Below are 11,440 nucleotides of genomic sequence, written 5' to 3' on the forward strand. Positions count from 1 at the left end.
ATCTATGTACAAGGTACAAATCTATGTACCTTGAAAATATTATGCTAAGTGAAAGAAACTTGTCACAAAAGACCACATATTATATGACTTCACTTACACAAAACGTCCAGAACAGACAAAATTATAGAGACAATCTATAAAAACAGCAGGCAGATTAGTGGTTACATAGGACTTAGTGGGGGCGGAATGAGAGTTGACTGTTGATGGAATGAGAGGGTTTCCTTTTGCGGTGATGAAAAATGTTCTAAAATCAAATTGTGGCAAATGTTGCACAATTGTGAAAATACCAAAATCACTAGACTGTACACATTAAATGGGTGACTTTGTGGTGTATGAGTTATATCTTAAGAAAGCTATATACACTATGTATATGTATACATATATACATTATATACAAATACATGTACATCAACTACAAAGAGCAAAAAGAAAGACTGTTTGCCAGTGATGCATGGCCAAGCAAACGATTTTTTTAATCCATAAATTGTTTTCAGATAATGCAAGGTATGTTTTGATCCTGAGTTCAGTGTCAAATTTTGTATTTAATAGAGGACCTCAGATCAGGAAGCTACCAGCTTCCCTGGTAGCTCAGTCGGTGAAGAATCTGCCTGCAGTGCAGGGAACCTGGGTTTGATCCCTGGGTCAGGAAGATCCCCCGGAGATGGAAATGGCAACCCACCACAGTATTCTTGCCTGGAAAATCCTACGGACAGAGGAGCCTGGCAGTCTGCAGTCCATGGGATCACAAGAGTCAGACACGACTTAACGACTAAACCACTCAGACCAGAAATAAAAACACCGAAAAGGTTATTAGTAGAGAGGTGGAGTCCATAGAAAGTCCTTCCAAGCTTTTTAGTTCTCCAGCCTAGGGCAGTTATTCTATAACTTCAGTATTTAGACGTTAAAATGCAGAGTCGACGGTGGGAGCCAAGAATGCACACTTTCAATAAACCACCCCTTCCCTCCCCCAAGATGATTCTAATCCAGGCAGTGTGAGGACAGTACTTGAGCAAGGAGACCCATCCACCTGGAAAGGCATCTCTGGGCAGTCCTGGGGCTAATGAGCTGTAAGTCAGTGGGTGTGTCCTGATCACTGTTAGGCAGCATTTTTCATAATAATTCTGGCCATCAACTTCACAGGCATTTGGGATATATTCAAATTTGAAAATCTGTGGCTGAATTGTGCTGAGTGAAATGTCCACCTTTGGAAGAGGATATTCAGTCAGTCTTCGGGACCCCCCCCTCCCCAAAATACCATATTTGAGCTACTCGAAGCCTCAGGAACTACCTAGAGTGCATTTGCTTGCCAGTTTTCAACAGAACTATTAGGTTCCAGGACAATGAAACTGTACATGTAGTGTGTAATACTCAGAGCTGAAAAATGAGGAAAGAAATCTGCTGGGAACTCTGATCCACAGAAGAAGGACAGCTGGCCTTCACACTGCAGCTGTTTCCTGCCTCCAGCAGGTGGACCACATTCCCCCTACTGTGAGAATTTCACCTCCTACTCCAAAAAATTTCTATTTCCCATATTCAGAAGCAACCTCCATCCTCCTATCTGGGAGGAAGAAATCTGAGCGACAGCAGCTAGATGGAGTGGCGTCTCCGAGAGAGGAAATGGTTAGTCATGAAGATTATAGCATTCTAAATGACAACTGGAACCAATGTACTCAGCTGACAAAGGAGAAGAGAACAGAGCGCCATGTTACAATGTGGACTGGGATTTTGAAAAACTTTATTCCGAAGCAGTAGGTAGAAAGGAGGGAAAAAAAATAATTATTTCCTTTAAAAAAAAAGAAAAAGTGCAGCCATTACAGAGCTATAGCACGTTCAGTGGCGGAGATCATGGATTTTAGAAATATGAGACAGAAGAGGCTGAGAGATGTGCCAGAGGTCACTGCTGGTTACTGGCAGAGAAAGGCCAGCTTGGAGGAACCCAAGTCTTGTGGCTACCTGGCCAGCAGTCTCTTGCTTCGTGCAGAATAAACAAGAAAACATGAAGCAGGTGCTATGTGGACAACAGTGAAGAGGTAGAGAAATGGTTCCCAACCTACAGTCTTCCTGTTAGTTCCTAACCTATAGCCTATCATTTGTTTTGGTGGTGTTTTTCACAAAGGCAGCTTTAGTCTCATAAGGAAAGGCGTAAGGGCTTCCCTTGGTGGCTCAGCTGGTAAAGAATCCGCCTGCAAGGCGGGAGACCTGGGTTTGATCCCTGGGTTGGGAAGACACCCCTGAAGAAGGAAAAGGATACCCACTCCAGTCTTCTGGTCTGGAGAATTCCATGGTCTACAGTCCATGGGGTCACAAAGAGTCGGACACGACTGAGCGACTTTCACAACCCATGAGTCATGGGTGATCATGACACAGCATGACTATCTCATCCAGTCGAAGCAGAGGACCTTGGCTGTGTGTCACAAAGGACGGAGGAGTGAATGGTCGGGCAGCTAAGCCAGCCTCCCACAGCGGGGACACACTGGGACGGTGGCTGCTTTCCCCGACACCCTCCATGCTGGCTTGGAGACCAGCTGCTTCTCATCCTTGGAAGACTCTTCCTTCGCCCTCAAATCCTGGCTCCTCACTGTGATGTGAGTTTGCTCATCTCCCAGGTACACACCTCTCTGGCTCACATTAGGCAATCAAGCTGGCTATTCTGCCTGTTTCAAGTACCTGTCAAGGTCCCTTGAAGTTTGAGGCAATGTCATATTTCAATAGTTTCCCTGTCCCCTAAAGTTGGCCAATCGAAATCTGTCCAATTTTCAGTTGGACAGAAAATTGGTTCAACTAAGGAAACGATGCGTAGTCTAAAACCAAGTTATCAGGAAAGGAAATGAAATCTATTTTAAGTTGCTCAGCGTCTAACTTCAAAATATTATAAGAACAATAGAATCTTAGGTTAGAAGGAAGCAATAAAGGTCAACTAATCTCCCAGCCAGCTGATGCTCTGAATCCTTCTAAAGATCCCAAACAAATGGCCATCCAAGCACATGCTCACTCACTTCCAGGCTGGGGCCTCACTACTTCTGAAGTGGCCTATTCCACCCTGCTTGCCTTTCAGAAAGGGCTTCCTTTTATTCAATCAAAATCTGTCTCCTTGGAAGCAACCACCCTTTTTATTCCTAACTGTCCAAAACAATGAAAGATCTAAGAAGGCAAAGGGTCAGATGTTAAGTCATCACATTATGTCTTCCTGGTGCTTGTAAGATGATGATGCTTTTCAGAAAAATGTTTTTATTATTGTTTTTAAATTTTCCAGTAAAATAAATACAAGCTCTCACACATGGAGAGGCTAAAGGAGAGTAGTTTTATATGAAATTAACTAAAAGGCTTTTCTGAATGAATACTAAACACATCTGCAAATAGTTTATGGTATGGAACTTGTTTGAATCTTTTGGGTTTTCTGTCTCTATTTATACCTTAAGGCACAAAACAACAAAAGCAGTCTGGTAAAGGCTCACAAGAGCACTTAATGCCCAGGGAACACTAGGAAACAGCGAACACTAGGAGGCATCTCTTAATATTTATTAAACCAACAATAGCGTTTTGGGTAAATCTTATTAACGTAATACACCAAGTTCTGGGCAAATGAAATTTTAATTCATTTATATCAGATATGCCTGCAATCCATATTTTTATTAAAAAGGACAATAAGCATTCAGTTGAGAGGCTTGGAAACTGCATGTTATTTTGAATATTATGCATTATTTTTCTATTATTTAAACATAGTATGTTTTTAAACATAGTATGCTTTAAAAATGCTCCTGTTGCATATAATTCAACCACTTATACCATTTCTTTTCAAGTTTGTGGGAAAGTTTGCGGTCTTGGAAACCACCTCAGATGTTTTGTGCAATGAATAACTTACTAAAATGTACATATTAAAGGAAACAAAACCTTGAGAATGAGAGGTAAACAGCACAATTCATCATTTTTATAACATTCATCACTGTTTGATGTACTAGAGAGCTCTATTTATACAATCTTTTGCCGTTAAAGATGCAAACTATTTAGAATGTTTTTAAAAAAGCATTCACCAGTCAAAGATAAACAAATTAACCTCTCCTTTATTAATATTTACCAATCACTAAAATAAGACATCAAAAATACATTGCTGCAGTCTATGTTTATTAAACTCATCAAATACATTTGCTCTTAAAATGTCTTTTATCTAGCGTGCCAATAATCTTCAAATATTTCATACACAACTAAGTTGACAGTAAACACTCCCCCACCCCTGGCTTTAGCACCCCCAAGTTCTCCACTTCCCTTGCCTGTCTAGGTCCAAATGCCAGTTAAAAGAGTAAGTTTACTCTGTACTACCTCTGCTATTTAACTGGTCACTAAATAGATGGATACAGGAGTTTTCATGTGGATAGAGGGCAATGCCTGAACCTACATCCAAGTTATGACTCCACTTCCCAGTTAGGACACCTTCCCAGTTATGACCCCCTCTCCCCCTGCAAGATATGAGCCCACTTCCAAGACATGGTCCTCAGGAGTGTAAGCCCCAAGGCCAAATGTTGTGTGTGCCAAACATCTTACTCTGGAAAAATCAAGTAAGGTGAAGATCAGGCTTGAAAGAGGAAAGAAAAGTGATTATAGTAAGAGCCGGAGTGCAGGTGAAGGGAAGACCAGGTGTCCCACTCTGACAGGGTTCATTCTCCCCCCTCAGGCAACAGTCCTCCCATTTTCATCTGAGGAGCCAAGCCTTTCCCAGCACCGTCTAAGGGATTCAGCCTCTTCCTCCACTTGTAGTTCCAGGGATGATGCTTGTGACCCAGGCCAGACAGTCAGGTCAAGTCAATCAATAGTCGATGACAAGCTCTTCTTGGATTCTTAGTAGAATAATAAAAGAGCTTCTCTTGAAGCTCTCTCTACCACAACTGCTGAGAAGACAGGCTGCTTGCTAACCTGGAGCTGCCAGACCCATCTCGCCACCGCAAGGGGAGTGGTCTCTTCTAGTTGTCATCGATATCTAAAATATTCCTGTCTTTAGTAATACAACCTCCCGATTTTTACCAGGCATGTGGCTGCCCATGGAGAAACTACATTTCCCAACCTGCATTGCATATTGTACACTCTGACCAATGGGGTGTATTAATAAGTGGAAGTGATGGATACACTTCCAGGCTATGGCCTTAAGAGTAATGGACGGGGACTTCCCTGGCAGTCCAATGGTTAAGACTCCAGCTTCCAATGCAGGGGGCGCCGGTTCAAACCCTGGTTAGGGAATTAAGGTCCACATGCTGTAGGGTATAGCCACCCCCCCGCCCAAAAAAAGAGGAATGGGCCTATCTTCTCCTTGACCCTCTCTCCTGGCTGGGAGACAGTAAAGATGAAGCAGCCACCTTGGACCTTGGAGCCACAGATGAGAGCTGCATGTGAACACAGCAGAACCGTCCCAGCGGCCCTGTCTTTGGCGTGTTATGTCAAAGGGAAATAAAACAGCTATTTTAAGACACTGTATTTGGGGATTTCTTTTTAACAACAGCTGAGCTGTTACTTAACTAGTATAAGTCCTGGGAATAAACCTAAGAAAGGAAAGTTGTACTGAGAGACATGTAAAACCTGAGACCTGATACTTTAGCTTCTGGATGCAACCCAGACTGAAGACAAAACTACTCCTGGGCTTCTGCATTATCTCAGCCGAAAAGTTCCTTTTTATTGCGCATGCCAATCCGAGTTGGGATTTTTGTTACTTGCACCTGACCATGTCTTCACTGCTTAAATGACGATGACTACGGGCTACCGTTAAGCCTAACAGCCCCAGGAGGGTCTCCCAAGCCATCCCTTTCTTCCCGATCACTGCCTGCTTCCCTGAGTCAACACCAGACAGAAGCCGAAGCAGCTATTCTGTCTCCTCAACAGAACTGTAAATTAAGGGCATTCTAGGGGCTGACTTCTATAAAGGGAACTCACTATCTCTATAAAGTAGTGTTTCACCAACTATAATGTGCCTATGAGTCACTGGGAGTCTTGTTAAAATGCAAATTAGAAGTCAGCAGTCTCAGGTGGGGTTTGGGGTGCTGGGTTTCTAACGAGCTCCCAGATGATGCTCAGGCTGCCAAAACAGGGCCCACATTTTTGGTAGTGACGCCCTAAAGTGGTGGTCTACAAGCCTGGCTGCACGGCAGAATCACCCAGGCAGCTGAAAACAAACAGAAAAACCAAACAGAAGCCCACTGACACATGGGCTCCCCCAGGAGCCCTCCTTTAGTGGCGCCTGGACTGTTAGGGATGAGAACCATTTTTCAGTGGTTCTCAAACTCCAGTGAGCCACAGACATCACCTGAGGGGCTTTTAAAAACTCAGATTGCTGGGTCCCACTCACAGATTTGATTCGGTTGGCCGGAGTTAGGCCCAGAACCCGCATGTCTAACACGTTCCTTGGTGATACAGAAGCTCAGATCTGTCCACTTTGAGAACCCCTGAGCAAATGCTAGAGTTAACGTTAAAATGCCTCCAACAGACCAAAATTTCCACTAAGAGCCAATGCCTTTGCCTGCCAGTTTTATTCTATCGGTGCTCTGGAACATCTATCAGGGATACACTGCGGGTGCATGTGTGTGTGCTAAGTCGCTTCAGTCGTGTCCGACTGTGTGATCCTGTGGACTGTAACCCGCCAGGCTCCTCTGTCCAAGGGATTCTCCAGGCAAGAATCCTGGAGTGGGCTGCCATGCCCTCCACTGGGGGAGGGGAGAAGAACTCACATGTCCGCTTCCTAAATTTCTAAGACTAGTCTCTCTGAAGGCTTAATATTTTTCTAAGGACACATTTAACCCTGTTCTCACCAAAATAATAAACAGTAATAATGTTGAATTTTATTCTGGCTATTACAGACTCATCAGGTTTAAAAGCCTATGAATCATAGCAAACAGCTCACTTTAACAGCTTGCTCAGAATAATACTTCTTTCCAACTGTATTGTAGGACAGATCCATGTTGAATGGCAGTTTCTAAAGGGTCAGCATTTTAATGTTATCCTGCGGAGCAGTTTTTAAAAGCTTTGAGAACTCCAGAATTCTTAAACAAGGGTTTTTTTTTTTTCCCCGAGTCAATTAAAGATACCCCCTTTTATTCAAGGGATGGAAAACTGTGTTTTAGAGTTGAGTGAGGGCAAACATGCTCCCGAATTAGCTATCTGAACAAAGTAAACTATGAATAGATTAGATAATGGGCTGCTGCTTTTTCACTTAAGCAAGAACTAAAGACAGCTCGGATGTCTTATTCACAGGACAGCCTAAAGCAGTCTCTCTTCCCGGCTCCAACCGGAAACATTCTAGTTCCATGGAATTAATTCGACTTGAACCAGGTCCAAATAGCTGAATTGAAGTGCAGTTAGAATAAGAGGGCCATCATTAAGACACGTGTAGACGGCTTACACACGAGCAGTACACTCAGACAAGCCCTAGAATACACTTCCAATCAGTCAAACACACCATCTCTCTGCTCAAAGCCTGAACTCAGGCAAATCTAACAAGCTGACCAAACATGTTTTTCTGCAACCAGACCAAGAAGACAGGCACCCTTCATTCCACAGAGGAGAGTTTTCAAAAGGCAAGGGATGCATTTCAAATTTTTAAAGACGTCCTCAGACAAATTTAATTTATACATGTAAAATCTTTTGTTTAAAAAGTTCTCAAATGTATCCTAATCCACCAACATAATTATCAGAAGAGTGTGAACCAGCAGAAAGAGATGTTGAAGAGTAGGGTAGAAAAGAAAAGGGCTGGGAGGGCGTGAAAATTGTTCCACCGTATCTGACTCTTTGGAATTCTCCAGGCCAGAATACTGGAGTGGGTAAACTTTCCCTTCTCCAGGGCAATCCTCCCAACCCTGGGATCGAACCCAGGACTCCCACATTGCAGGCGGATTCTTTGCCAGCTGAGCCACAAGGGAAGCCCTGGGAGGGTGTGAGTATTTCCCAATTGTATGCAGCTTAGACTGTGCCCAGCAGCAGATCTGTCCTGGGAAGCCACTGCACTCCACATAGCTGGTCACGTGCAGTGGACAGTGTGGTTTAAGAGGACAAAATCTTGCGTGCCAAACTTCTTTCAAAGCTGTTATTGTTGTTCAGTTGCTAAGTCGTGTCCGACTCTGCAACCCCATGGACTGCAGCACACCAGGCTTCCCTGCCCTTCATTATCTCCTGAGTTTGCTCAAACTCCTGTCCACCGAATCAGTGATGCTATCCAACCATCTCATCCCCTGTCGCCCCCTTCCCCTCTTGCCCTCAGTCGTTCCTAGAAGCTGGGGGGAGATCAAAAAAAGCATCTAGAACTGTAGTTCTCAAATCTTCTATAAGTGAGAATCACCCGGGGAGCTTTCCCAGCTGGCTGGGATTCTGGTTTAATTGGTCCTGAGTGGGGCCCAGGCATAGAAAGCTTTGAAAAGCTCCCTAGGTGAGTTTAATGTCCAGGAAAGACTGAGAATCACTGATCCTGAAGTTGTTCTTCACAGAAGACTAGGAGCTGAAGAGGGAAGATACCTCTTCTTATCACCAAAACACAACAGCCACAAAAAAAGAAAAAAAAAAGTCAGCCTCTCCTTTTGTCCTTCCTATCTAGTCAGCAGCACCATCATCCTTCTCAGCCTCAGGTTTAAAACCTCAAAAAAGGTTCTTTGATCAACATATCTTATTAGCCATCCATTTCAATGCGCGTCAGCCGGAGACCAGCGCCAAGTCTACGCCAGGCCCTCTCCTAAGTGCTCATTAATCCTCACAGCATCTCGATGAACGGCTACTGTGACTCATCTCCTTTTCTTGGGTGAGAAAACTAAGTAACCTGCTGAAAGCCCTACAGCCAAGAACCAGCCGATCTGGCATTTAAAGAGTTTCCTGTTAATTCTACACTCAGTTCTACCATTACCAGACTGAAGCTTGTGGAGAAAAGTTTTCAAGGTAAGATGCTGAATGTTGGTAAAGAAATTAGGAAATGGATGACCTAGACTATTAGCTCAACAATGCAAATGAAGGGCCTGACCCATCACTAATGGGGGCTGCACCCATCAGAGACTGCATTAAAAAGTGATTAAACCCTCACTGCTCTCTTGAAAGATTATAGTATCAAACCAGGACTAGCTAAAGGTAGAAAAACTGAGGATCTGACTTCTGCTCAGTCACCTAAAATACAGTCATGGCAAGTAATACCACCAGTTATAAGCAATAAAGGGGAAGTGCCTATCAGAGTTCTGAGCACAGAGTAGGTCAGTGTGTTAATTTCTCATGTTATTGTCTTTTAACAAAATTCATTTCTTAAAAATATCATCCCACAGACTTATTTTCTGAAAAACTAGGGCTCAAATGTATTTATGTTATTACACTAAGATGTACAACATTAGTATTCAAGAGAAAGATGTCAGAAGATAAACCTTCACCCAACACTGGAAAAAGCACTTCTACTTGGGCCCTCAGTTCCACAGACTCTTTTCCCTGAAGGCACTGACATAATTTTAGTCTAAAAATCCAAAGAATGTTCCCCTCAACCTGAGACAGCAGTTTGCTATACACATAAAATGTGGTATTAATTCATGAGGATTTTGCTTCTAGTTTTGATTCTAATCTCCAAGAAGCTTTTATCTCCTTTTCTGCCCACGATCTTCCCAAGATTTACAAATCAACTTGATTTCAGTCCCTGATCTCTGTAGGTCTTCCAGATCCCAGTGCTCTCAGCCCTTCTCCTTGAATGAACCAAAAGGTTCACAGACAGTAAAGGAGTTAGCAGGAGCATATTTCCGGCTGGAAATTCAGAAATTATCTAAACATCACTTTAAATATTCACTTTGCACAAAAACACATGAACCACGTTGATGCAGAGTATATAACAAATAATGTACATTCCACTTGGAACTTCATTTATTCATCAAACATGGCCAGAAGTAAGTGTATTAGGTGCCAGTCATTAGTGTAGGGAATGAAGAAGGAGCCAAATAGGAAATGTGTTATGGTAAGAAAAAGAATAGCAATAAATCAGACAGACTGGGCCCAATTGATACATCTACCAGTAGCTAACTATGTGATCTTGGACAAGTCAATTCCAGCCCCCAAAGCCACTGTCACATACTGAAAAGGCAGAATCCAAAAAGAACACAATGAAAATCATCCCAACACTTTTATATCACTTTCATTCATCAGCTAAGACCTTTTGATCAACTGTTCAAACATAATATAAGATCCAGCTCTAATCTTTAAGATTCCAAAGCTTACAGAGTGTGGAGAATTAAACTGGATGAAACGTAAGAAACATAAGATTTCTTTCTCCCCTGATATAAATATCAATAGACTACTCAGGTCCTAAACAATTTCCTGCTCTTTGTGCCTTTTGTACATCTTAATATTCGGAAGTCTTTCCTTGCAGAGCAGGTGGAGGAAAAGAAAAAAGGATCAAAACCCAGCGTCTAATTCTGGTTTCTCTCTAAGACACTGTCCCACTTCAGGGAAGGCTTTTTGTTTGCCTGGGAAAGCAGTGACTTCTCTTCTACAAGCGGTTCTTCTTATCCTTCTCAAGTGTAGTTCTCAGGCAATTGTGATTGCTAGATATGCCAAACTAGATTCAGACAAAAACAAAGGGATGCACAGTTTACAGAGAATGCATATGTTAAATATGGGCCCAACCCATCTGGAATTACGCTGAATAATCAAAAGATAGATAATAGTGGCTTGAAGGTAGGTATCATGTCATTTCTTTTTAACTCACGAGACAAGTAAGAGCTTTGCACTTGGTTGATACGCAGTAACATGAATTAACTTACCGCAGCTTCCCCAGTGGTTCAGCGGTAAAGAATCCGCCTACAAAGTAGGAGACAGGGCAGAAGCCACAGGTTCAATCCTGGGCTGGGAAGATCCTGCAGAAGGAAATGGCAACCCACTCCAGTATTCTTGCCTCAAAAATCCCATGGACAGAGGAGCCTGGTGGGCTACAGTCCATGCGGTCACAAAAGAGTCAGATGACTAAACAACAACAACTGCCTTACCAAATATAAATCTTCATCCAATAACTAATCAGGATAATTACAAAATCTAATCAACTCAAATACAATTAAAATACTCCCTTCAGTTCAGTTCAGTTCAGTCAGTCAGTCATGTCCAGCTCTTTGTGACCCCATGAACCGCAGCATGCCAGGCCTCCCTGTCCATCACCAACTCCGGGAGTCCACCCAAACGCATGTCCGTTGAGTCAGTGATGCCATCCGGCCATCTCATCCTCTGTCGTCCCCTTCTCCTCCTGCCCTCAATCTTTCCCAGCATCAGGGTCTTTTCAAATGAGTCAGTTCTTCACATTAGGTGGCCAAAGTACTGGAGTTTCAGCTTCAGCATCAGTCCTTCCAATGAATATTCAGGACTGATTTCCTTTAGGATGGACTGGTTGGATCTCCCTGCAGTCCAAGGGACTCTCAAAAGTCTTCTCCAACACCACGGTTCAAAAGCATCAATTGTTCAGCAC

At 43.0% G+C, this 11,440-nt stretch overlaps 1 protein-coding gene across 1 annotated transcript in view; it reads right to left on the reverse strand.

Moving 5' to 3' along the window:
• The window catches only part of SDC2 (syndecan 2), a 121,722-nt gene that overhangs the window by 97,052 nt on the left and 13,230 nt on the right, over positions 1-11,440 (reverse strand). The gene's annotated exons all lie outside the window — the stretch shown is intronic.

This window comes from Cervus canadensis, chromosome 12 (assembly GCF_019320065.1).
Source record: "Cervus canadensis isolate Bull #8, Minnesota chromosome 12, ASM1932006v1, whole genome shotgun sequence".
NCBI lineage: Eukaryota > Metazoa > Chordata > Mammalia > Artiodactyla > Cervidae > Cervus > Cervus canadensis.